Below are 27,524 nucleotides of genomic sequence, written 5' to 3' on the forward strand. Positions count from 1 at the left end.
TGCATCAAGCATAGACAAAGAGTTCTCATATACTAACAGGGACCTGATGAAAAACGTAAAAGTGACCCCTCACTTGCTCTAGTTGCCCTTGGGAGGTGGTAATCTTTGGGGTGTTTAAATACCCCGAAATTACCATCTCTTTTAAGGGTCTGAGCGTGGTGCAGTGGGTTAAAGTTGTATCTGTTGTGCCAGTTGCTGGAAGGCTTCTGTGCAGGCTAGTGTTTGAGTCTCCTGGTGGGAAAGTGTTCTAAAGTTGTATAACTTCACTTGCACGTTTAGGCAAGTTGTGCATCAAGCATAGACACAGAGTTCTCATATATTAAAAGGGACTTTATGAAAAACTTAAAAGTGACCCCTCACTTGGTCTAGGTACCCTTGGGAGGTGTTAATCTTTGGGGTGTAGAAATACTCCGAAATTACCATCTTTTTTAAGGGTCTGAGCGTGGTGCAGTGGGTTAAAGGCGCACCTGTTACGCCATTTGCTGGAAGGCTTCTGTGCTGGCTTGGGTTCAAGTCTCCTGGAGGGTAAGTGTTCTAAAGTTGTATACTTCACTTGCGCGTTTAGGCATGTTGTGCATCAAGCATAGACACAGAGTTCTCCCATATTAATGGGGACTTGATGAAAAACGTAAAAGTGACCCCTCACTTGCTCTAGTTGCCCTTGGGAGATGGCAATCTATGGGGTGTATAAATACCCCGAAATTACCATTTCTTTTAAGGGTCTGAGTGTGGTGCAGTGGGTTAAAGGCGTACCTGTTATGCCAGTTGCTGGAAGGCTTCTGTGCTGGCTAGGTTTTGAGTCTCCTGGTGGGAAAGTGTTCTAAAGTTGTATAACTTCACTTGCGCATTTAGGCAAATTGTGCACCAAGCATAGACAAAGAGTTCTCATATATTAACAGCGACTTGATGAAAAACGTAAATGTGACCCCTCACTTGCTCTAGTTGCCCTTGTGAGGTGGTAATCTTTGGGGTGTATAAATATTCCGAAATTACCGTCTCTTTTAAGAGTCTGAGCGTGGTGCAGTGGGTTAAAGGCGTACCTGTTATGCCAGTTGCTGGAAGGCTTTTGTGCAGGCTAGTGTTCGTGTCTCGTGGTGGGAAAGTGTTCTAAAGTTCTATAACTTCACTTGCACGTTTAGGCAAGTTGTGCATCAAGCATAGACACAGAGTTGTCCCATATTAAAAGGTACTTTATGAAAAACGTAAAAGTGACCCCTCACTTGCTCTAGTTGCGCTTGGGAGGTGGTAATCTTCAGGGTGTATAAATACTCCGAAATTACCATCTCTTTTAAGGGTCTGAGCGTGGTTCAGTGGGTTAAAGAAGTACCTGTTATGCCAGTTGCTGGAAGGCTTCTCTTCTGGCTAGGGTTCGAGTCTCCTGGTGGGAAAGTGTTCTAAAAATGTATAACTTCACTTGCGCATTTAGGCAAGTTGTGCATCAAGCATAAACAAAGAGTTCTCATATATTAACAGGGACTTGATAAAAAACGTAAAAGTGACCCCTTTCTAGCTCTAGTTGCACTTGGGAGGTGGTAATCTTTAGGGTGTATAAATATTCCAAAATTTCCATCTCTTTTAGGGTCTGAGCGTGGTGCAGTGAGTTAAAGGCGTTCCTGTTATGCCAGTTGCTAGAAGGCTTCTCTGCTGGCTAGGGTTCGAGTCTCCTGGTGGGAAAGTTTTCTAAAAATGTATAACTTCACTTGCGCGTTTAGGCAAGTTGTGCATCAAGCATAGACAAAGAGTTCTCATATATTAACAGGGACTTGATGAAAAACGTAAAAGCAACCCCTCACTTGCTCTAGTTGCCCTTGGGAGGTGGTAATCTTTGGGGATATAAATACCCTGAAATTACCATCTCTTTTAAGGGTCTGAGCATGGTGCAGTGGGTTAAAGGCGTTCCTGTTATGACAGTTGCTGGAAGGGTTCTCTGCTGGCTAGGGTTCGAGTCTCCTGGTGGGAAAGTGTTCTAAAAATGTATAACTTCACTTTCGCGTTTAGGCAAGTTGTGCATCAAGCATAGACACAGAGTACTCATATATTAACAGGTACTTGATGAAAAACGTAAAAGTGACCCCTCACTTGCTCTAGTTGCCCTTCTGAGGTGGTAATCTTTGGGGTGTATAAATACTCCGACATTACCATCTCTTTTAAGGGTCTGAGTGTGGTGCAGTGGGTTAAAGGCGTACCTGTTATGCCAGTTGCTAGAAGGCTTCTGTGCAGGCTAGGGTTCGTGTCTCGTGGTGGGAAAGTGTTCTAAAGTTCTATAACTTCACTTGCGCGTTTAGGCAAGTTGTGCATCAAGCATAAACAAAGAGTTCTCATATATTAACAGGAACTTGATGAAAAACGTAAAAGTGACCCCTCACTTGCCCTAGTGGCCCTTGGGAGGTGGTAATCTTTGGGGTGTACAAATACTCCGAAATTACCATCTCTTTTAAGGGTCTGAGTGTGGTGCAGTGGGTTAAAGTTGTATCTGTATTGCCAGTTGCTGGAAGGCTTCTGTGCTGGCTAGTGTTCGAGTCTCCTGGTGGGAAAGTGTTCTAAAGTTGTATAACTTCACTTGCGCATTTAGGCAAGTTGTGCATCAAGCATAGACACAGAGTTCTCCCATATTAACAGGGACTTGATAAAAAACGTAAAAGTGACCCCTTACTTGCTCTAGTTGTGCTTGGGAGGTGGTAATCTTTAGGGTGTATAAATACTCCAAAATTTCCATCTCTTTTAAGGGTCTGAGCGTGGTGCAGTGGGTTAAAGGCGTTCCTGTTATGCCAGTTGCTGGAAGGCTTCTCTGTTGGCTAGGGTTCGAGTCTCCTGGTAGGAGAGTGTTCTAAAAATGTATAACTTCACTTGCGCGTTTAGGCAAGTTGTGCATCAAGCATAGACACAGAGTTCTCCCATATTAAAAGGTACGCTATGAAAAACGTAAAAGTGACCCCTCACTTGCTCTAGTTCCCCTTGTTAGGTGGTAATCTTTGGGGTGTATAAATACCCCGAAATTACCATCTCTTTTAAGGGTCTGAGTGTGGTGCAGTGGGTTAAAGGCGTACCTGTTATGCCAGTTGCTGGAAGGCTTCTGTGCTGGCTATTGCTCGAGTCTCCTATTGGGAAAGTGTTCTAAAGTTGTATAACTTCACTTGCGCGTTTAGGCAAGTTGTGCATCAAGCATAGACACAGAGTTCTCCCCTATTAAAAGGGACTTTATGAAAAACTTAAAAGTGACCCCTCACTTGCTCTAGTTGCCCTTAGGAGGTGGTAATCTTTGGGGTGTATAAATACTCCGAAAATACCATCTCTTTCAAGGGTCTGAGCTTGGTGTAGTGGGTTAAGGGCGTATTTGTCTTGCCAGGTGCTGGAAGGTTTCTGTGCTGGATAGGGTTCGAGTCTCCTGGTGGGAAAGTGTTCTAAAGTTGTATAACTTCACTTGCGCGTTTAGGCAAGTTGTGCATCAAGCATAGACACAGAGTTCTCCCATATTAAAAGGTACGCTATGAAAAACGTAAAAGTGACCCCTCACTTGCTCTAATTGCAATTGGGAGGTGGTAATCTTTAAGGTGTATAAATACTCCGAAATTACCATCTCTTTTAAGGGTCTGAGCGTGGTGCAGTGGGTTAAAGACGTACCTGTTATGCCAGTTGCTGGAAGGCTTCTCTGCTGGCTAGGGTTCGAGTCTCTTGGTAGGAAAGTGTTCTAAAGTTGTGTATCTTCACTTGCGCTTTTAAGCAAGTTGTGCAATAAGCATAGACAAACAGTTCTCATATATTAACAGGGACTTGATGAAAAACGCAAAAGTGACCCTCACTTGCTCTAGTTGCCCTTGGGAGGTGGAAATCTTTGGGGTGTATAAATACCCCGAAATTACCATCTCTTTTAAGGGTCTGAGTATGGTGCAGTGGGTTTAAGGCGTACCTGTTATGCCAGTTGCTGGAAGGCTTCTGTGCTGGATTGGGTTCGAGTCTCCTGGTGGGAAAGTGTTCTAAAGTTGTATACTTCACTTGCGTGTTTAGGCAAGTTTTGCATCAAGCATAGACACAGAGTTCTCCCATATTAACAGGGACTTGATGAAAAAGGTAAAAGTGACCCCTAACTTGCTCTAGTTTCCCTTGGGAGGTGGTAATCCTTGGGGTGTATAAATACTCCGAAATTACCATCTCTTTCAAGGGTCTGAGCTTGGTGTAGTGGGTTAAGGGCGTACCTGTCATGCCAGTTGCTGGAAGGCTTCTCTGCTGGCTAGGGTTCGAGTCTCCTGGTGGGAAAGTGTTCTAAAGTTGTATAACTTCATTTGCGCGTTTAGGCCAGTTGTGCATCGAGCATAGACACAGAGTTCTCCCATATTAAAAGGTACGTATGAAAAACGTAAAAGTGACCCCTCACTTGCTCTAGTTCCCCTTGTTAGGTGGTAATCTTTGGGGTGTATAAATGCTCCGAAATACCATCTCTTTAAGGGTCTGAGCGTGGTGGAGTGGGTTAATTTGTATCTGTTATGCCAGTTGCTGGAAGGCTTCTGTGCTGGCTATTGTTCGAGTCTCCTATTGGGAAAGTGTTCTAAAGTTGAATAACTTCACTTGCGCATTTAGGCAAGTTGTGCATCAAGCATAGACACAGAGTTCTCCCATTAACAGGGACTTTATGAAAAACGTAAAAGTGACCCCTCACTTGCTCTAGTTGCCCTTAGGAGGTGGTAATCTTTGGGGTGTATAAATACTCCGAAAATACCATCTCTTTCAAGGGTCTGAGCTTGGTGTAGTGGGTTAAGGGCGTATTTGTCATGCCAGTTGCTGGAAGGTTTCTGTGCTGGCTAGGGTTCGAGTCTCCTGGTGGGAAAGTGTTCTAAAGTTGTATAACTTCACTTGCGCGTTAGGCAAGTTGTGCATCAAGCATAGACACAGAGTTCTCCCATATTAAAAGGGACTTGATGAAAAACGTAAAAGTGACCCCTCACTTGCTCTAGTTGCCCTTGGGAGGTGGTAATCTTTAGGGTGTATAAAACTCCGAAATTACCATCTCTTTTAAGGGTCTGAGCGTGGTGCAGTGGGTTAAAGGCATACCTGTTATGCCAGTTGCCGGAAGGCTTCTGTGCTGGCTTGGGTTCGAGTCTCCTGGTGGGAAAGTGTTCTAAAGTTGTATACTTCACTTGTGCGTTTAGGCAAGTTGTGCATCAAGCATAGAAACAGAGTTCTCCCATATTAAAAGGTACGCTATGAAAAACGTAAAAGTGACCCCTCACTTGCTCTAGTTGCAATTGGGAGGTGGTAATCTTTAAGGTGTATAAATACTCCGAAATTACCATCTCTTTTAAGGGTCTGAGCGTGGTGCAGTGGGTTAAAGACGTAACTGTTATGCCAGTTGCTGGAAGGCTTCTCTGCTGGCTAGGGTTCGAGTCTCTTGGTAGGAAAGTGTTCTAAAGTTGTGTATCTTCACTTGCGCGTTTAGGCAAGTTGTGCAATAAGCATAGACAAACAGTTCTCATATATTAACAGGGACTTGATGAAAAACGTAAAAGTGACCCCTCACTTGCTCTAGTTGCCCTTGGGAGGTGGTAATCTTTGGGGTGTATAAATACCCCGAAATTACCATCTCTTTTAAGGGTCTGAGTATGGTGCAGTGGGTTAAAGGCGTACCTGTTATGTCAGTTGCTGGAAGGCTTCTGTGCTGGCTTGGGTTCGAGTCTCCTGGTGGGAAAGTGTTCTAAAGTTGTTTACTCTACTTGCGTGTTTAGGCAAGTTTTGCATCAAGCATAGACACAGAGTTCTCCCATATTAACAAGGACTTGATGAAAAACGTAAAAGTGACCCATAACTTGCTCTAGTTGCCCTTGGGAGGTGGTAATCTTTGGGGTGTATAAATACTCCAAAATGACCATCTCTTTTAAGGGTCTGAGCGTGGTGCAGTGGGTTAAAGACGTACCTGTTATGCCAGTTGCTGGAAGGCTTCTCTGCTGGCTAGGGTTCGAGTCTCTTGGTAGGAAAGTGTTCTAAAGTTGTGTATCTTCACTTGCGCTTTTAAGCAAGTTGTGCAATAAGCATAGACAAACAGTTCTCATATATTAACAGGGACTTGATGAAAAACGCAAAAGTGACCCCTCACTTGCTCTAGTTGCCCTTGGGAGGTGGAAATCTTTGGGGTGTATAAATACCCCGAAATTACCATCTCTTTTAAGGGTCTGAGTATGGTGCAGTGGGTTTAAGGCGTACCTGTTATGCCAGTTGCTGGAAGGCTTCTGTGCTGGCTTGGGTTCGAGTCTCCTGGTGGGAAAGTGTTCTAAAGTTGTATACTTCACTTGCGTGTTTAGGCAAGTTTTGCATCAAGCATAGACACAGAGTTCTCCCATATTAACAGGGACTTGATGAAAAAGGTAAAAGTGACCCCTAACTTGCTCTAGTTTCCCTTGGGAGGTGGTAATCCTTGGGGTGTATAAATACTCCGAAATTACCATCTCTTTCAAGGGTCTGAGCTTGGTGTAGTGGGTTAAGGGCGTACCTGTCATGCCAGTTGCTGGAAGGCTTCTCTGCTGGCTAGGGTTCGAGTCTCCTGGTGGGAAAGTGTTCTAAAGTTGTATAACTTCACTTGCGCGTTTAGGCCAGTTGTGCATCGAGCATAGACACAGAGTTCTCCCATATTAAAAGGTACGCTATGAAAAACGTAAAAGTGACCCCTCACTTGCTCTAGTTCCCCTTGTTAGGTGGTAATCTTTGGGGTGTATAAATGCTCCGAAAATACCATCTCTTTTAAGGGTCTGAGCGTGGTGGAGTGGGTTAAATTTGTATCTGTTATGCCAGTTGCTGGAAGGCTTCTGTGCTGGCTATTGTTCGAGTCTCCTATTGGGAAAGTGTTCTAAAGTTGAATAACTTCACTTGCGCATTTAGGCAAGTTGTGCATCAAGCATAGACACAGAGTTCTCCCATATTAACAGGGACTTTATGAAAAACGTAAAAGTGACCCCTCACTTGCTCTAGTTGCCCTTAGGAGGTGGTAATCTTTGGGGTGTATAAATACTCCGAAAATACCATCTCTTTCAAGGGTCTGAGCTTGGTGTAGTGGGTTAAGGGCGTATTTGTCATGCCAGTTGCTGGAAGGTTTCTGTGCTGGCTAGGGTTCGAGTCTCCTGGTGGGAAAGTGTTCTAAAGTTGTATAACTTCACTTGCGCGTTTAGGCAAGTTGTGCATCAAGCATAGACACAGAGTTCTCCCATATTAAAAGGGACTTGATGAAAAACGTAAAAGTGACCCCTCACTTGCTCTAGTTGCCCTTGGGAGGTGGTAATCTTTAGGGTGTATAAAACTCCGAAATTACCATCTCTTTTAAGGGTCTGAGCGTGGTGCAGTGGGTTAAAGGCATACCTGTTATGCCAGTTGCCGGAAGGCTTCTGTGCTGGCTTGGGTTCGAGTCTCCTGGTGGGAAAGTGTTCTAAAGTTGTATACTTCACTTGTGCGTTTAGGCAAGTTGTGCATCAAGCATAGAAACAGAGTTCTCCCATATTAAAAGGTACGCTATGAAAAACGTAAAAGTGACCCCTCACTTGCTCTAGTTGCAATTGGGAGGTGGTAATCTTTAAGGTGTATAAATACTCCGAAATTACCATCTCTTTTAAGGGTCTGAGCGTGGTGCAGTGGGTTAAAGACGTAACTGTTATGCCAGTTGCTGGAAGGCTTCTCTGCTGGCTAGGGTTCGAGTCTCTTGGTAGGAAAGTGTTCTAAAGTTGTGTATCTTCACTTGCGCGTTTAGGCAAGTTGTGCAATAAGCATAGACAAACAGTTCTCATATATTAACAGGGACTTGATGAAAAACGTAAAAGTGACCCCTCACTTGCTCTAGTTGCCCTTGGGAGGTGGTAATCTTTGGGGTGTATAAATACCCCGAAATTACCATCTCTTTTAAGGGTCTGAGTATGGTGCAGTGGGTTAAAGGCGTACCTGTTATGTCAGTTGCTGGAAGGCTTCTGTGCTGGCTTGGGTTCGAGTCTCCTGGTGGGAAAGTGTTCTAAAGTTGTTTACTTTACTTGCGTGTTTAGGCAAGTTTTGCATCAAGCATAGACACAGAGTTCTCCCATATTAACAAGGACTTGATGAAAAACGTAAAAGTGACCCATAACTTGCTCTAGTTGCCCTTGGGAGGTGGTAATCTTTGGGGTGTATAAATACTCCAAAATGACCATCTCTTTCAAGGGTCTGAGCTTGGTGTAGTGGGTTAAGGGCGTACCTGTCATGCCAGTTGCTGTAAGGTTTCTGTGCTGGCTAGGGTTGGAGTCTCCTGGTGGGAAAGTGTTCTAAAGTTGTATAACTTCACTTGCGCGTTTAGGCAAGTTTTGCATCAAGCATAGACACAGATTTCTTCCCTATTAAAAGGGACTTGATGAAAAATTTAAAAGTGACCCCTCACTTGCTCTAGTTGCCCTTAGGAGGTGGTAATCTTTGGGGTATATAAATACTCCGAAATTACCATCTCTTTCAAGGGTCTGAGCTTGGTGTAGTGGGTTAAGGGCGTACCTGTCATGCCAGTTGCTGGAAGGTTTCTGTGCTGGCTAGGGTTCGAGTCTCCTGGTGGGAAAGTGTTCTAAAGTTGTATAACTTCACTTGCGCGTTTAGGCAAGTTGTGCATCAAGCATGGACACAGAGTTCTCCCATATTAAAAGGTACGCTATGAAAAACGTAAAAGTGACCCCTCACTTGCTCTAGTTCACCTTGTTAGGTGGTAATCTTTGGGGTGTATAAATGCTCCGAAAATACCATCTCTTTTAAGGGTCTGAGCGTGGTGGAGTGGGTTAAATTTGTATCTGTTATGCCAGTTGCTGGAAGGCTTCTGTGCTGGCTATTGTTCGAGTCTCCTATTGGGAAAGTGTTCTAAAGTTGTATAACTTCACTTGCGCATTTAGGCAAGTTGTGCATCAAGCATAGACAAAGAGTTCTCATATACTAACAGGGACCTGATGAAAAACGTAAAAGTGACCCCTCACTTGCTCTAGTTGCCCTTGGGAGGTGGTAATCTTTGGGGTGTTTAAATACCCCGAAATTACCATCTCTTTTAAGGGTCTGAGCGTGGTGCAGTGGGTTAAAGTTGTATCTGTTGTGCCAGTTGCTGGAAGGCTTCTGTGCAGGCTAGTGTTTGAGTCTCCTGGTGGGAAAGTGTTCTAAAGTTGTATAACTTCACTTGCACGTTTAGGCAAGTTGTGCATCAATCATAGACACAGAGTTCTCATATATTAAAAGGGACTTTATGAAAAACTTAAAAGTGACCCCTCACTTGGTCTAGGTACCCTTGGGAGGTGTTAATCTTTGGGGTGTAGAAATACTCCGAAATTACCATCTTTTTTAAGGGTCTGAGCGTGGTGCAGTGGGTTAAAGGCGCACCTGTTATGCCAGTTGCTGGAAGGCTTCTGTGCTGGCTTGGGTACAAGTCTCCTGGAGGGTAAGTGTTCTAAAGCTGTATACTTCACTTGCGCGTTTAGGCATGTTGTGCATCAAGCATAGACACAGAGTTCTCCCATATTAATGGGGACTTGATGAAAAACGTAAAAGTGACCCCTCACTTGCTCTAGTTGCCCTTGGGAGATGGCAATCTATGGGGTGTATAAATACCCCGAAATTACCATTTCTTTTAAGGGTCTGAGTGTGGTGCAGTGGGTTAAAGGCGTACCTGTTATGCCAGTTGCTGGAAGGCTTCTGTGCTGGCTAGGTTTTGAGTCTCCTGGTGGGAAAGTGTTCTAAAGTTGTATAACTTCACTTGCGCATTTAGGCAAATTGTGCACCAAGCATAGACAAAGAGTTCTCATATATTAACAGCGACTTGATGAAAAACGTAAAAGTGACCCCTCACTTGCTCTAGTTGCCCTTGTGAGGTGGTAATCTTTGGGGTGTATAAATATTCCGAAATTACTGTCTCTTTTAAGGGTCTGAGCGTGGTGCAGTGGGTTAAAGGCGTACCTGTTATGCCAGTTGCTGGAAGGCTTTTGTGCAGGCTAGTGTTCGTGTCTCGTGGTGGGAAAGTGTTCTAAAGTTCTATAACTTCACTTGCACGTTTAGGCAAGTTGTGCATCAAGCATAGACACAGAGTTGTCCCATATTAAAAGGTACTTTATGAAAAACGTAAAAGTGACCCCTCACTTGCTCTAGTTGCGCTTGGGAGGTGGTAATCTTCAGGGTGTATAAATACTCCGAAATTACCATCTCTTTTAAGGGTCTGAGCGTGGTTCAGTGGGTTAAAGAAGTACCTGTTATGCCAGTTGCTGGAAGGCTTCTCTTCTGGCTAGGGTTCGAGTCTCCTGGTGGGAAAGTGTTCTAAAAATGTATAACTTCACTTGCGCATTTAGGCAAGTTGTGCATCAAGCATAAACAAAGAGTTCTCATATATTAACAGGGACTTGATAAAAAACATAAAAGTGACCCCTTTCTAGCTCTAGTTGCACTTGGGAGGTGGTAATCTTTAGGGTGTATAAATATTCCAAAATTTCCATCTCTTTTAAGGGTCTGAGCGTGGTGCAGTGAGTTAAAGGCGTTCCTGTTATGCCAGTTGCTAGAAGGCTTCTCTGCTGGCTAGGGTTCGAGTCTCCTGGTGGGAAAGTTTTCTAAAAATGTATAACTTCACTTGCGCGTTTAGGCAAGTTGTGCATCAAGCATAGACAAAGAGTTCTCATATATTAACAGGGACTTGATGAAAAACGTAAAAGCAACCCCTCACTTGCTCTAGTTGCCCTTGGGAGGTGGTAATCTTTGGGGATATAAATACCCTGAAATTACCATCTCTTTTAAGGGTCTGAGCATGGTGCAGTGGGTTAAAGGCGTTCCTGTTATGACAGTTGCTGGAAGGGTTCTCTGCTGGCTAGGGTTCGAGTCTCCTGGTGGGAAAGTGTTCTAAAAATGTATAACTTCACTTTCGCGTTTAGGCAAGTTGTGCATCAAGCATAGACACAGAGTACTCATATATTAACAGGTACTTGATGAAAAACGTAAAAGTGACCCCTCACTTGCTCTAGTTGCCCTTCTGAGGTGGTAATCTTTGGGGTGTATAAATACTCCGACATTACCATCTCTTTTAAGGGTCTGAGTGTGGTGCAGTGGGTTAAAGGCGTACCTGTTATGCCAGTTGCTAGAAGGCTTCTGTGCAGGCTAGGGTTCGTGTCTCGTGGTGGGAAAGTGTTCTAAAGTTCTATAACTTCACTTGCGCGTTTAGGCAAGTTGTGCATCAAGCATAGACACAGAGTTCTCCCATATTAAAATGTACTTTATGAAAAACTTTAAAGTGACCCTTCACTTGCTCTAGTTGCACTTGGGAGGTGGTAATCTTTAAGGTGTATAAATACTCCAAAATTACCATCTCTTTTAAGGGTCTCAGCGTGGTGCATTGGGTTAAAGACGTACCTGTAATGCCAGTTGCTGGAAGGCTTCTCTGCTGGCTAGGGTTCGAGTCTCTTGGTAGGAAAGTGTTCTAAAGTTGTATATCTTCACTTGCGCGTTTAGGCAAGTTGTGCATCAAGCATAGACAAAGAGTTCTCATATATTAACAGGGACTTGATGAAAAACGTAAAAGTGACCCCTCACTTGCTCTAGTTGCCCTTCTGAGGTGGTAATCTTTGGGGTGTATAAATACTCCGAAATTACCATCTCTTTTAAGGGTCTGAGCGTGGTTCAGTGGGTTAAAGACGTACCTGTTATGCCAGTTGCTGGAAGGCTTCTCTTCTGGCTAGGGTTCGAGTCTCCTGGTGGGAAAGTGTTCTAAAAATGTATAACTTCACTTGCGCATTTAGGCAAGTTGTGCATCAAGCATAAACAAAGAGTTCTCATATATTAACAGGAACTTGATGAAAAACGTAAAAGTGACCCCTCACTTGCCCTAGTGGCCCTTGGGAGGTGGTAATCTTTGGGGTGTACAAATACTCCGAAATTACCATCTCTTTTAAGGGTCTGAGTGTGGTGCAGTGGGTTAAAGTTGTATCTGTATTGCCAGTTGCTGGAAGGCTTCTGTGCTGGCTAGTGTTCGAGTCTCCTGGTGGGAAAGTGTTCTAAAGTTGTATAACTTCACTTGCGCATTTAGGCAAGTTGTGCATCAAGCATAGACACAGAGTTCTCCCTTATTAACAGGGACTTGATAAAAAACGTAAAAGTGACCCCTTACTTGCTCTAGTTGTGCTTGGGAGGTGGTAATCTTTAGGGTGTATAAATACTCCAAAATTTCCATCTCTTTTAAGGGTCTGAGCGTGGTGCAGTGGGTTAAAGGCGTTCCTGTTATGCCAGTTGCTGGAAGGCTTCTCTGTTGGCTAGGGTTCGAGTCTCCTGGTAGGAGAGTGTTCTAAAAATGTATAACTTCACTTGCGCGTTTAGGCAAGTTGTGCATCAAGCATAGACACAGAGTTCTCATATATTAACAGGTACTTGATGAAAAACGCAAAGTGACCCCTCACTTGCTCTAGTTGCCCTTCTTAGGTGGTAATCTTTGGGGTGTATAAATACTCCGAAATTACCATCTCTTTTAAGGGTCTGAGTGTGGTGCAGTGGGTTAAAGGCGTACCTGTTATGCCAGTTGCTGGAAGGCTTCTGTGCTGGCTATTGCTCGAGTCTCCTATTGGGGAAGTGTTCTAAAGTTGTATAACTTCACTTGCGCGTTTAGGCAAGTTGTGCATCAAGCATAGACACAGAGTTCTCCCCTATTAAAAGGGACTTTATGAAAAACTTAAAAGTGACCCCTCACTTGCTCTAGTTGCCCTTAGGAGGTGGTAATCTTTGGGGTGTATAAATACTCCGAAAATACCATCTCTTTCAAGGGTCTGAGCTTGGTGTAGTGGGTTAAGGGCGTATTTGTCTTGCCAGTTGCTGGAAGGTTTCTGTGCTGGCTAGGGTTCGAGTCTCCTGGTGGGAAAGTGTTCTAAAGTTGTATAACTTCACTTGCGCGTTTAGGCAAGTTGTGCATCAAGCATAGACACAGAGTTCTCCCATATAAAAGGGACTTGATGAAAAACGTAAAAGTGACCCCTCACTTGCTCTAGTTGCCCTTGGGAGGTGGTAATCTTTAGGGTGTATAAATACTCCGAAATTACCATCTCTTTTAAAGGTCTGAGCGTGGTGCAGTGGGTTAAAGGCATACCTGTTATGCCAGTTGCCGGAAGGCTTCTGTGCTGGCTTGGGTTCGAGTCTCCTGGTGGGAAAGTGTTCTAAAGTTGTATACTTCACTTGTGCGTTTAGGCAAGTTGTGCATCAAGCATAGACACAGAGTTCTCCCATATTAAAAGGTACGCTATGAAAAACGTAAAAGTGACCCCTCACTTGCTCTAATTGCAATTGGGAGGTGGTAATCTTTAAGGTGTATAAATACTCCGAAATTACCATCTCTTTTAAGGGTCTGAGCGTGGTGCAGTGGGTTAAAGACGTACCTGTTATGCCAGTTGCTGGAAGGCTTCTCTGCTGGCTAGGGTTCGAGTCTCTTGGTAGGAAAGTGTTCTAAAGTTGTGTACCTTCACTTGCGCTTTTAAGCAAGTTGTGCAATAAGCATAGACAAACAGTTCTCATATATTAACAGGGACTTGATGAAAAACGTAAAAGTGACCCCTCACTTGCTCTAGTTGCCCTTGGGAGGTGGAAATGTTTGGGGTGTATAAATACCCCGAAATTACCATCTCTTTTAAGGGTCTGAGTATGGTGCAGTGGGTTTAAGGCGTACCTGTTATGCCAGTTGCTGGAAGGCTTCTGTGCTGGCTTGGGTTCGAGTCTCCTGGTGGGAAAGTGTTCTAAAGTTGTATACTTCACTTGCGTGTTTAGGCAAGTTTTGCATCAAGCATAGACACAGAGTTCTCCCATATTAACAGGGACTTGATGAAAAACGTAAAAGTGACCCCTAACTTGCTCTAGTTTCCCTTGGGAGGTGGTAATCTTTGGGGTGTATAAATACTCCGAAATTACCATCTCTTTCAAGGGTCTGAGCTTGGTGTAGTGGGTTAAGGGCGTACCTGTCATGCCAGTTGCTGTAAGGTTTCTGTGCTGGCTAGGGTTCGAGTCTCCTGGTGGGAAAGTGTTCTAAAGTTGTATAACTTCACTTGCGCGTTTAGGCCAGTTGTGCATCAAGCATAGACACAGAGTTCTCCCATATTAAAAGGTACGCTATGAAAAACGTAAAAGTGACCCCTCACTTGATCTAGTTCCCCTTGTTAGGTGGTAATCTTTGGGGTGTATAAATGCTCCGAAAATACCATCTCTTTTAAGGGTCTGAGCGTGGTGGAGTGGGTTAAATTTGTATCTGTTATGCCAGTTGCTGGAAGGCTTCTGTGTTGGCTATTGTTCGAGTCTCCTATTGGGAAAGTGTTCTAAAGTTGTATAACTTCACTTGCGCATTTAGGCAAGTTGTGCATCAAGCATAGACACAGAGTTCTCCCATATTAACAGGGACTTTATGAAAAACGTAAAAGTGACCCCTCACTTGCTCTAGTTGCCCTTAGGAGGTGGTAATCTTTGGGGTGTATAAATACTCCGAAAATACCATCTCTTTCAAGGGTCTGAGCTTGGTGTAGTGGGTTAAGGGCGTATTTGTCATGCCAGTTGCTGGAAGGTTTCTGTGCTGGCTAGGGTTCGAGTCTCCTGGTGGGAAAGTGTTCTAAAGTTGTATAACTTCACTTGCGCGTTTAGGCAAGTTGTGCATCAAGCATAGACACAGAGTTCTCCCATATTAAAAGGTATGCTATGAAAAACGTAAAAGTGACCCCTCACTTGCTCTAGTTGCAATTGGGAGGTGGTAATCTTTAAGGTGTATAAATACCCCGATATTAATATCTCTTTTAAGGGTCTGAGTATGGTGCAGTGGGTTAAAGGCGTACCTGTTATGTCAGTTGCTGGAAGGCTTCTGTGCTGGCTTGGGTTCGAGTCTCCTGGTGGGAAAGTGTTCTAAAGTTGTTTACTTTACTTGCGTGTTTAGGCAAGTTTTGCATCAAGCATAGACACAGAGTTCTCCCATATTAACAAGGACTTGATGAAAAACGTAAAAGTGACCCATAACTTGCTCTAGTTGCCCTTGGGAGGTGGTAATCTTTGGGGTGTATAAATACTCCAAAATGACCATCTCTTTCAAGGGTCTGAGCTTGGTGTAGTGGGTTAAGGGCGTACCTGTCATGCCAGTTGCTGTAAGGTTTCTGTGCTGGCTAGGGTTGGAGTCTCCTGGTGGGAAAGTGTTCTAAAGTTGTATAACTTCACTTGCGCGTTTAGGCAAGTTTTGCATCAAGCATAGACACAGATTTCTTCCCTATTAAAAGGGACTTTATGAAAAATTTAAAAGTGACCCCTCACTTGCTCTAGTTGCCCTTAGGAGGTGGTAATCTTTGGGGTGTATAAATACTCCGAAATTACCATCTCTTTCAAGGGTCTGAGCTTGGTGTAGTGGGTTAAGGGCGTACCTGTCATGCCAGTTGCTGGAAGGTTTCTGTGCTGGCTAGGGTTCGAGTCTCCTGGTGGGAAAGTGTTCTAAAGTTGTATAACTTCACTTGCGCGTTTAGGCAAGTTGTGCATCAAGCATAGACACAGAGTTCTCCCATATAAAAGGGACTTGATGAAAAACGTAAAAGTGACCCCTCACTTGCTCTAGTTGCCCTTGGGAGGTGGTAATCTTTAGGGTGTATAAATACTCCGAAATTACCATCTCTTTTAAAGGTCTGAGCGTGGTGCAGTGGGTTAAAGGCATACCTGTTATGCCAGTTGCCGGAAGGCTTCTGTGCTGGCTTGGGTTCGAGTCTCCTGGTGGGAAAATGTTCTAAAGTTGTATACTTCACTTGCGCGTTTAGGCAAGTTGTGCATCAAGCATAGACACAGAGTTCTCATATATTAACAGGTACTTGATGAAAAACGTAAAAGTGACCCCTCACTTGCTCTAGTTGCCCTTCTGAGGTGGTATTCTTTGGGGTGTATAAATACTTCGAAATTACCATCTCTTTTAAGGGTCTGAGCGTGGTGCAGTGGGTTAATGGCGTACCTATTATGCCAGTTGCTAGAAGGTTTCTGTCCAGGCTAGGGTTCGTGTCTCGTGGTGGGAAAGTGTTCTAAAGTTCTATAACTTCACTCGCGCGTTTAGGCAAGTTGTGCATCAAGCATAGACACAGAGTTCTCCCATATTAAAAGGTACTTTATGAAAACTTTTAAATTGACCCCTCACTTGCTCTAGTTGCGCTTGGGAGGTGGTAATCTTTAAGGTGTATAAATACTCCGAAATTACCATCTCTTTTTAGGGTCTGAGCATGGTGCAGTGGGTTAAAGACATGCCAGTAGCTGGAAGGCTTCTCTGCTGGCTAGTGTTCGAGTCTCTTGGTGGGAAAGTGTTTTAAAATTGTATATCTTCACTTGCGCGTTTAGGCAAGTTCTGCATCAAGCATAGACAAAGAGTTCTCATATATTAACAGGTACTCGATGAAAAACGTAAAAGTGACCCCTCACTTGCTCTAGTTGCCCTTCTGAGGTGGTAATCTTTGGGGTGTATAAATACTCCGAAATTACCATCTCTTTTAAGGGTCTGAGCATGGTGCAGTGGGTTATAGTTGTATCTGTTATGCCAGTTGCTGGAAGTCTTCTGTGATGGCTAGGGTTTGAGTCTCCTGGTGGGAAAGTGTTCTAAAGTTGTATGACTTCAGTTGTGGGTTTAGGCCAGTTGTGCATCAAGCATAGACACAGAGTTCTCCCATATTAAAGGGACTTTATGAAAAACTTAAAAGTGACCCCTCACTTTCTCTAGTTGCCCTTGGGAGGTGGTAATCTTTGGGGTATATAAATACTTCGAAATTACCATCTCTTTCAAGGGTCTGAGCTTGTGCAGTGGGTTAAAGGCGTACCTGTTATGCCATTTGCTGGAAGGCTTTTGTGCTGGCTAGGGTTCGAGTCTCCTGGTGGGAAAGTGTTCTAAAGATGTATAACTTCACTTGTGCGTTTAGGCAAGTTGTGCATCAAGCACAACACAGAGTTCTCCCATATTAAATGGGACTTGATGAAAAACGTAAAAGTGACCCCTCACTTGCTCTAGTTGCGCTTGGGAGGTGGTAATCTTTGGGGTGTATAAATACTCCGAAATTACCATCTCTTTTAAGGGTCTGAGCGTGGTGCAATGGGTTAAAGGCGTACCTCTTATGCCAGTTGCTGGAAGGCTTTTGTGCTGGCATGGGTTCGAGTCTCCTGGTGTGAAAGTGTTCTAAAGTTGTATAACTTCACTTGCGTGTTTAGGCAAATTGTGCATCAAGCATAGACAAAGAGTTCTCCCATATAGACAGGGACTTGATGAAAAACGTAAAAGTGACACCTCTCTTGCTCTAGTTGCCCTTGGGAGGTGGTAATCTTTGGGGTGTATAAATACTCCGAAATTACCATCTCTTTTAAGGGTCTGAGCGTGGTGCAATGGGTTAAAGGCGTACCTCTTATGCCAGTTGCTGGAAGGCTTTTGTGCTGGCATGGGTTCGAGTCTCCTGGTGTGAAAGTGTTCTAAAGTTGTATAACTTCACTTGCGCGTTTAGGCAAGTTGTGCATCAAGCACAGACACAGAGTTCTCCCATATTAACAGGGACTTGATAAAAAAGGTAAAAGTGACCCCTTACTTGCTCTAGTTGCACTTGGGAGGTGGTAATCTTTGGGGTGTATAAATACTCTAAAATTTCCATCTCTTTTAAGGGCCTGAGTGTGGTGCAGTGGATTAAAGTTGTGTCTGTTATGACAGTTGCTGGAAGGCTTCTGTGCTGGCTAGTGTTCGAGTCTCCTGGTGGGAAAGTGTTCTAAAGTTGTATAACTTCACTTGCGCGTTTAGGCAAGTTGTGCATCAAGCATAGACACAGAGTTCTCCCATATTAACAGGAACTTGATAAAAAACGTAAAAGTGACCCCTTACTTGCTCTAGTTGCACTTGGGAGGTGGTAATCTTTAGGGTGTATAAATACTCCAAAATTTCCATCTCTTTTGAGGGTCGGAGCGTGGTGCAGTGGGTTAAAGGCGTACCTGTTATGCCAGTTGCTGGAAGGGTTCTCTGCTGGCTAGGGTTCGAGTCTCCTGGTGGGAAAGTGTTCTAAAAATGTATAACTTCATTTGCGCGTTTAGGCAAATTGTGCACCAAGCATAGACACAGAGTTCTCATATATTAACAGGTACTTGATGAAAAACGTAAAAGTGACCCCTCACTTGCTCTAGTTGCCCTTCTGAGGTGGTAATCTTTGGGGTGTATAAATATTCCAAAATTACCGTCTCTCTTAAGGGTCTGAGCGTGGTGCAGTGGGTTAAAGGCATACCTGTTATGCCAGTTGCTGGAAGGCTTCTGTGCAGGCTAGTGTTCGTGTCTCATGGTGGGAAAGTGTTCTAAAGTTCTATAACTTCACTTGCGCGTTTAGGCAAGTTGTGCATCAAGCATAGACACAGAGTTCTCCCATATTAATAGGGACTTGATGAAAAACGTAAAAGTGACCTTTAACTTGCTCTAGTTGCCCTTGGGAGGTGGTAATCTTTGGGGTGTATAAATACTCCGAAATTACCATCTCTTTTAAGGGTCTGAGAGTGGTGCAGTGGGTTATAGTTATATCTGTTATGCCAGTTGCTGGAAGTCTTCTGTGATGGCTAGGGTTTGAGTCTCCTGATGGGAAAGTGTTCTAAAGTTGTATGACTTCACATGCGCGTTTAGGCAAGTTGTGCATCAAGCATAGACACAGAGTTCTCATATATTAACAGGTACTTGATGAAAACGTAAAAGTGACCCCTTACTTGCTCTAGTTGCCCTTCTGAGGTAGTAATCTTTGGGGTGTATAAATACTCCGAAATTACCATCTCTTTCAAGGGTCAGAGCTTGGTGCAGTGAGTTAAGGGCGTACCTGTCATGCCAGTTGCTGGAAGGTTTCTGTGCTGGCTAGGGTTCGAGTCTCCTGGTGGGAAAGTGTTCTAAAGTTGTATAACTTCACTTACGCGTTTAGGCAAGTTGTGCATCAAGCATAGACACAGAGTTCTCCCATATTAAAAGGGACTTGATGAAAAACATAAAAAGTGACCCCTCACTTCCTCTAGTTGCCCTAGGGAGGTGGGAATCTTTGGGGTGTATAAATACTCCGAAATTACCATCTCTTTTAAGCGTCTGAGCGTGGTTCAGTGGGTTAAAGACGTACCTGTTATGCCAGTTGCTGAAGGCTTCTCTGCTGGCTAGGGTTCGAGTCTCCTGGTGGGAAAGTGTTCTAAAAATGTATAACTTCACTTGCGCGTTTAGGCAAGTTGTACATCAAGCACAGACAAAGAGTTCTCATATATTAACAGGGACTTGATGAAAAACGTAAAAGTGACCCCTCACTTGCTCTAATTGCACTAGGGAGGTGGGAATCTTTGGGGTGTATAAATACTCCGAAATTACCATCTCTTTTATGGGTCTGAGCGTGGTGCAGTGGGTTAAAGTTGTATCTGTTATGCCAGTTGCTGGAAGGCTTCTGTGCTGGCTAGTGTTCGAGTCTCCTGGTGGGAAAGTGTTCTAAAGTTGTATAACTTCACTTGCGCGTTTAGGCAAGTTGTGCATCAAGCATAGACACAGAGTTCTCCGATATTAACAGGGACTTGATAAAAAACGTAAAAGTGACCCCTTACTTGCTCTAGTTGCGCTTGGGAGGTAGTAATCTGTGGGGTGTATAAATACTCCAAAATTTCCATCTCTTTTAAAGGTCTGAGCGTGGTGCAGTGGGTTAAAGGCGTACCTGTTATGCCAGTTGCTGGAAGGGTTCTCTGCTGGCTAGGGTTCGAGTCTCCTGGTGGGAAAGAGTTCTAAAAATGTATAACTTCACTTTCGCGTTTAGGCAAGTTGTGCATCAAGCATAGACACAGAGTACTCATATATTAACAGGTACTTGATGAAAAACGTAAAAGTGACCCCTCACTTGCTCTAGTTGCCCTTCTGAGGTGGTAATCTTTGGGGTGTATAAATACTCCGACATTACCATCTCTTTTAAGGGTCTGAGTGTGGTGCAGTGGGTTAAAGGCGTACCTGTTATGCCAGTTGCTAGAAGGCTTCTGTGCAGGCTAGGGTTCGTGTCTCGTGGTGGGAAAGTGTTCTAAAGTTCTATAACTTCACTTGTGCGTTTAGGCAAGTTGTGCATCAAGCATAGACACAGAGTTCTCCCATATTAAAATGTACTTTATGAAAAACTTTAAAGTGACCCTTCACTTGCTCTAGTTGCACTTGGGAGGTGGTAATCTTTAAGGTGTATAAATACTCCGAAATTACCATCTCTTTTAAGGGTCTGAGCGTGGTGCAGTGGGTTAAAGACGTACCTGTTATGCCAGTTGCTGGAAGGCTTCTCTGCTGGCTAGGGTTCGAGTCTCTTGGTAGGAAAGTGTTCTAAAGTTGTATATCTTCACTTGCGCGTTTAGGCAAGTTGTGCATCAAGCATAGACAAAGAGTTCTCATATATTAACAGGGACTTGATGAAAAACGTAAAAGTGACCCCTCACTTGCTCTAGTTGCCCTTCTGAGGTGGTAATCTTTGGGGTGTATAAATACTCCGAAATTACCATCTCTTTTAAGGATCTGAGCGTGGTTCAGTGGGTTAAAGACGTACCTGTTATGCCAGTTGCTGGAAGGCTTCTCTTTTGGCTAGGGTTCGAGTCTCCTGGTGGGAAAGTGTTCTAAAAATGTATAACTTCACTTGCGCATTTAGGCAAGTTGTGCATCAAGCATAAACAAAGAGTTCTCATATATTAACAGGAACTTGATGAAAAACGTAAAAGTGACCCCTCACTTTCCCTAGTGGCCCTTGGGAGGTGGTAATCTTTGGGGTGTACAAATACTCCGAAATTACCATCTCTTTTAAGGGTCTGAGTGTGGTGCAGTGGGTTAAAGTTGTATCTGTATTGCCAGTTGCTGGAAGGCTTCTGTGCTGGCTAGTGTTCGAGTCTCCTGGTGGGAAAGTGTTCTAAAGTTGTATAACTTCACTTGCGCATTTAGGCAAGTTGTGCATCAAGCATAGACACAGAGTTCTCCCATATTAACAGGGACTTGATAAAAAACGTAAAAGTGACACCTCTCTTGCTCTAGTTGCCCTTGGGAGGTGGTAATCTTTGGGGTGTATAAATACTCCGAAATTACCATCTCTTTCAAGGGTCAGAGCTTGGTGCAGTGGGTTAAGGGCGTACCTGTCATGCCAGTTGCTGGAAGGTTTCTGTGCTGGCTAGGTTTCGAGTCTCCTGGTGGGAAAGTGTTCTAAAGTTGTATAACTTCACTTACGTGTTTAGGCAAGTTGTGCATCAAGCATAGACACAGAGTTCTCCCATATTAAAAGGGACTTGATGAAAAACGTAAAAGTGACCCCTCACTTCCTCTAGTTGCCCTAGGGAGGTGGGAATCTTTGGGGTGTATAAATACTCCGAAATTACCATCTCTTTTAAGCGTCTGAGCGTGGTTCAGTGGGTTAAAGACGTACCTGTTATGCCAGTTGCTGAAGGCTTCTCTGCTGGCTAGGGTTCGAGTCTCCTGGTGGGAAAGTGTTCTAAAAATGTATAACTCCACTTGCGTGTTTAGGCAAGTTGTACATCAAGCACAGACAAAGAGTTCTCATATATTAACAGGGACGTGATGAAAAACGTAAAAGTGACCCCTCACTTGCTCTAATTGCCCTAGGGAGGTGGGAATCTTTGGGGTGTATAAATACTCCGAAATTACCATCTCTTTCAAGGGTCAGAGCTTGGTGCAGTGGGTTAAGGGCGTACCTGTAATGCCAGTTGCTGGAAGGTTTCTGTGCTGGCTAGGGTTCGAGTCTCCTGGTGGGAAAGTGTTCTAAAGTTGTATAACTTCACTTGCGCGTTTAGGCAAGTTGTGCATCAAGCATAGACACAGAGTTCTTCCATATTAACAGGGACTTGATAAAAAACGTAAAAGTGACCCCTCACTTGCTCTAGTTGCCCTTCTGAGGTGGTAATCTTTGGGGTGTATAAATACTCCGAAATTACCATCTCTTTTAAGGGTCTGAGCGTGGTTCAGTGGGTTAAAGACGTACCTGTTATGCCAGTTGCTGGAAGGCTTCTCTTCTGGCTAGGGTTCGAGTCTCCTGGTGGGAAAGTGTTCTAATAATGTATAACTTCACTTGCGCATTTAGGCAAGTTGTGCATCAAGCATAAACAAAGAGTTCTCATATATTAACAGGAACTTGATGAAAAACGTAAAAGTGAACCCTCACTTGCCCTAGTGGCCCTTGGGAGGTGGTAATCTTTGGGGTGTACAAATACTCCGAAATTACCATCTCTTTTAAGGGTCTGAGTGTGGTGCAGTGGGTTAAAGTTGTATCTGTATTGCCAGTTGCTGGAAGGCTTCTGTGCTTGCTAGTGTTCGAGTCTCCTGGTGGGAAAGTGTTCAAAAGTTGTATAACTTCACTTGCGCATTTAGGCAAGTTGTGCATCAAGCATAGACACAGAGTTCTTCCATATTAACAGGGACTTGATAAAAAACGTAAAAGTGACCCCTTACTTGCTCTAGTTGTGCTTGGGAGGTGGTAATCTTTAGAGTGTATAAATACTCCAAAATTTCCATCTCTTTTAAGGGTCTGAGCGTGGTGCAGTGGGTTAAAGGCGTTCCTGTTATGCCAGTTGCTGGAAGGCTTCTCTGCTGGCTAGGGTTCGAGTCTCCTGGTAGGAGAGTGTTCTAAAAATGTATAACTTCACTTGCGCGTTTAGGCAAGTTGTGCATCAAGCATAGACACAGAGTTCTCATATATTAACAGGTACTTGATGAAAAACGCAAAAGTGACCCCTCACTTGCTCTAGTTGCCCTTCTTAGGTGGTAATCTTTGGGGTGTATAAATACTCCGAAATGACCATCTCTTTCAAGGGTCTGAGCTTGGTGTAGTGGGTTAAGGGCGTACCTATCATGCCAGTTGCTGTAAGGTTTCTGTGCTGGCTAGGGTTCGAGTCTCCTGGTGGGAAAGTGTTCTAAAGTTGTATAACTTCACTTGCGCGTTTAGGCAAGTTGTGCATCAAGCATAGACACAGAGTTCTCCCCTATTAAAAGGGACTTTATGAAAAATTTAAAAGTGACCCCTCACTTGCTCTAGTTGCCCTTGGGAGGTGGTAATCTTTGGGGTGTATAAATACTCCGAAATTACCATCTCTTTCAAGGGTCTGAGCTTGGTGTAGTGGGTTAAGGGCGTACCTGTCATGCCAGTTGCTGGAAGGTTTCTGTGCTGGCTAGGGTTCGAGTCTCCTGGTGGGAAAGTGTTCTAAAGTTGTATAACTTCACTTGCGCGTTTAGGCCAGTTGTGCATCAAGCATAGACACAGAGTTCTCCCATATTAAAAGGTACGCTATGAAAAACGTAAAAGTGACCCCTCACTTGCTCTAGTTCCCCTTGTTAGGTGGTAATCTTTGGGGTGTATAAATGCTCCGAAAATACCATCTCTTTTAAGGGTCTGAGCGTGGTGGAGTGGGTTAAATTTGTATCTGTTATGCCAGTTGCTGGAAGGCTTCTGTGCTGGCTATTGTTCGAGTCTCCTATTGGGAAAGTGTTCTAAAGTTGTATAACTTCACTTGCGCGTTTAGGCAAGTTGTGCATCAAGCATAGACACAGAGTTCTCCCATATTAACAGGGACTTTATGAAAAACGTAAAAGTGACCCCTCACTTGCTCTAGTTGCCCTTAGGAGGTGGTAATCTTTGGGGTGTATAAATACTCCGAAAATACCATCTCTTTCAAGGGTCTGAGCTTGGTGTAGTGGGTTAAGGGCGTATTTGTCATGCCAGTTCCTGGAAGGTTTCTGTGCTGGCTAGGGTTCGAGTCTCCTGGTGGGAAAGTGTTCTAAAGTTGTATAACTTCACTTGCGCGTTTAGGCAAGTTGTGCATCAAGCATAGACACAGAGTTCTCATATATTAACAGGTACTTGATGAAAAACGCAAAAGTGACCCCTCACTTGCTCTAGTTGCCCTTCTTAGGTGGTAATCTTAGGGGTGTATAAATACTCCGAAATTACCATCTCTTTTAAGGTTCTGAGCGTGGTGGAGTGGGATAAAGGCGTACCTGTTATGCCAGTTGCTGGAAGGCTTCTGTGCAGGCTAGGGTTCATGTCTCGTGGTGGGAAAGTGTTTAAAAGTTCTATAACTTCACTTGCGCGTTTAGGCAAGTTGTGCATCAAGCATAGACACAGAGTTCTCCCATATTAAAAGGTACGCTATGAAAAACGTAAAAGTGACCCCTCACTTGCTCTAGTTCCCCTTGTTAGGTGGTAATCTTTGGGGTGTATAAATACCCCGAAATTACCATCTCTTTTAAGGGTCTGAGTGTGGTGCAGTGGGTTAAAGGCGTACCTGTTATGCCAGTTGCTGGAAGGCTTCTGTGCTGGCTATTGCTCGAGTCTCCTATTGGGAAAGTGTTCTAAAGTTGTATAACTTCACTTGCGCATTTAGGCAAGTTGTGCATCAAGCATAGACACAGAGTTCTCCCCTATTAAAAGGGACTTTATGAAAAATATAAAAGTGACCCCTCACTTGCTCTAGTTGCCCTTAGGAGGTGGTAAACTTTGGGGTGTATAAATACTCCGAAAATACCATCTCTTTCAAGGGTCTGAGCTTGGTGTAGTGGGTTAAGGGCGTATTTGTCTTGCCAGTTGCTGGAAGGTTTCTGTGCTGGCTAGGGTTCGAGTCTCCTGGTGGGAAAGTGTTCTAAAGTTGTATAACTTCACTTGCGCGTTTAGGCAAGTTGTGCATCAAGCATAGACACAGAGTTCTCCCATATTAAAAGGTACGCTATGAAAAACGTAAAAGTGACCCCTCACTTGCTCTAGTTGCAATTGGGAGGTGGTAATCTTTAAGGTGTATGAATACTCCGAAATTACCATCTCTTTTAAGGGTCTGAGCGTGGTGCAGTGGGTTAAAGACGTACCTGTTATGCCACTTGCTGGAAGGCTTCTCTGCTGGCTAGGGTTCGAGTCTCTTGGTAGGAAAGTGTTCTAAAGTTGTGTATCTTCACTTGCGCATTTAAGCAAGTTGTGCAATAAGCATAGACAAACAGTTCTCATATATTAACAGGGACTTGATGAAAAACATAAAAGTGACCCCTCACTTGCTCTAGTTGCCCTTGGGAGGTGGTAATCTTTGGGGTGTATAAATACCCCGAAATTACCATCTCTTTTAAGGGTCTGAGTATGGTGCAGTGGGTTTAAGGCGTACCTGTTATGCCAGTTGCTGGAAGGCTTTTGTGCTGGCTAGTGTTCGAGTCTCCTGGTGGGAAAGTGTTCTAAAGATGTATAACTTCACTTGTGCGTTTAGGCAAGTTGTGCATCAAGCATAGACACAGAGTTCTCCCATATTAAATGGGACTTGATGAAAAACGTAAAAGTGACCCCTCACTTGCTCTAGTTGCGCTTGGGAGGTGGTAATCTTTAGGGAGTATAAATACTCCGAAATTACCATCTCTTTTAAGGGTATGAGCGTGGTTTAGGTGGTTAAAGACGTACCTGTTATGCCAGTTGCTGGAAGGCTTCCCTGCTATCTAGGGTTCGAGTCTCTTGGTGTGAAAGTGTTCTAAAGTTGTATAACTTCACTTGCGTGTTTAGGCAAATTGTGCATCAAGCATAGACAAAGAGTTCTCCCATATAGACAGGGACTTGATGAAAAACGTAAAAGTGACACCTCTCTTGCTCTAGTTGCCCTTGGGAGGTGGTAATCTTTGGGGTGTATAAATACTCCGAAATTACCATCTCTTTCAAGGGTCAGAGCTTGGTGCAGTGGATTAAGGGCGTACCTGTCATGCCAGTTGCTGGAAGGTTTCTGTGCTGGCTAGGTTTCGAGTCTCCTGGTGGGAAAGTGTTCTAAAGTTGTATAACTTCACTTACGTGTTTAGGCAAGTTGTGCATCAAGCATAGACACAGAGTTCTCCCATATTAAAAGGGACTTGATGAAAAACGTAAAAGTGACCCCTCACTTCCTCTAGTTGCCCTAGGGAGGTGGGAATCTTTGGGGTGTATAAATACTCCGAAATTACCATCTCTTTTAAGCGTCTGAGCGTGGTTCAGTGGGTTAAAGACATACCTGTTATGCCAGTTGCTGAAGGCTTCTCTGCTGGCTAGGGTTCGAGTCTCCTGGTGGGAAAGTGTTCTAAAAATGTATAACTCCACTTGCGTGTTTAGGCAAGTTGTACATCAAGCACAGACAAAGAGTTCTCATATATTAACAGGGACGTGATGAAAAACGTAAAAGTGACCCCTCACTTGCTCTAATTGCCCTAGGGAGGTGGGAATCTTTGGGGTGTATAAATACTCCGAAATTACCATCTCTTTCAAGGGTCAGAGCTTGGTGCAGTGGGTTAAGGGCGTACCTGTAATGCCAGTTGCTGGAAGGTTTCTGTGCTGGCTAGGGTTCGAGTCTCCTGGTGGGAAAGTGTTCTAAAGTTGTATAACTTCACTTGCGCGTTTAGGCAAGTTGTGCATCAAGCATAGACACAGAGTTCTTCCATATTAACAGGGACTTGATAAAAAACATAAAAGTGACCCCTCACTTGCTCTAGTTGCCCTTCTGAGGTGGTAATCTTTGGGGTGTATAAATACTCCGAAATTACCATCTCTTTTAAGGGTCTGAGCGTGGTTCAGTGGGTTAAAGACGTACCTGTTATGCCAGTTGCTGGAAGGCTTCTCTTCTGGCTAGGGTTCGAGTCTCCTGGTGGGAAAGTGTTCTAATAATGTATAACTTCACTTGCGCATTTAGGCAAGTTGTGCATCAAGCATAAACAAAGAGTTCTCATATATTAACAGGAACTTGATGAAAAACGTAAAAGTGAACCCTCACTTGCCCTAGTGGCCCTTGGGAGGTGGTAATCTTTGGGGTGTACAAATACTCCGAAATTACCATCTTTTTTAAGGGTCTGAGTGTGGTGCAGTGGGTTAAAGTTGTATCTGTATTGCCAGTTGCTGGAAGGCTTCTGTGCTTGCTAGTGTTCGAGTCTCCTGGTGGGAAAGTGTTCAAAAGTTGTATAACTTCACTTGCGCATTTAGGCAAGTTGTGCATCAAGCATAGACACAGAGTTCTTCCATATTAACAGGGACTTGATAAAAAACGTAAAAGTGACCCCTTACTTGCTCTAGTTGTGCTTGGGAGGTGGTAATCTTTAGAGTGTATAAATACTCCAAAATTTCCATCTCTTTTAAGGGTCTGAGCGTGGTGCAGTGGGTTAAAGGCGTTCCTGTTATGCCAGTTGCTGGAAGGCTTCTCTGCTGGCTAGGGTTCGAGTCTCCTGGTAGGAGAGTGTTCTAAAAATGTATAACTTCACTTGCGCGTTTAGGCAAGTTGTGCATCAAGCATAGACACAGAGTTCTCATATATTAACAGGTACTTGATGAAAAACGCAAAAGTGACCCCTCACTTGCTCTAGTTGCCCTTCTTAGGTGGTAATCTTTGGGGTGTATAAATACTCTGAAATGACCATCTCTTTCAAGGGTCTGAGCTTGGTGTAGTGGGTTAAGGGCGTACCTATCATGCCAGTTGCTGTAAGGTTTCTGTGCTGGCTAGGGTTCGAGTCTCCTGGTGGGAAAGTGTTCTAAAGTTGTATAACTTCACTTGCGCGTTTAGGCAAGTTGTGCATCAAGCATAGA

This window comes from Procambarus clarkii, chromosome 21 (assembly GCF_040958095.1).
Source record: "Procambarus clarkii isolate CNS0578487 chromosome 21, FALCON_Pclarkii_2.0, whole genome shotgun sequence".
NCBI classification, from domain to species: domain Eukaryota; kingdom Metazoa; phylum Arthropoda; class Malacostraca; order Decapoda; family Cambaridae; genus Procambarus; species Procambarus clarkii.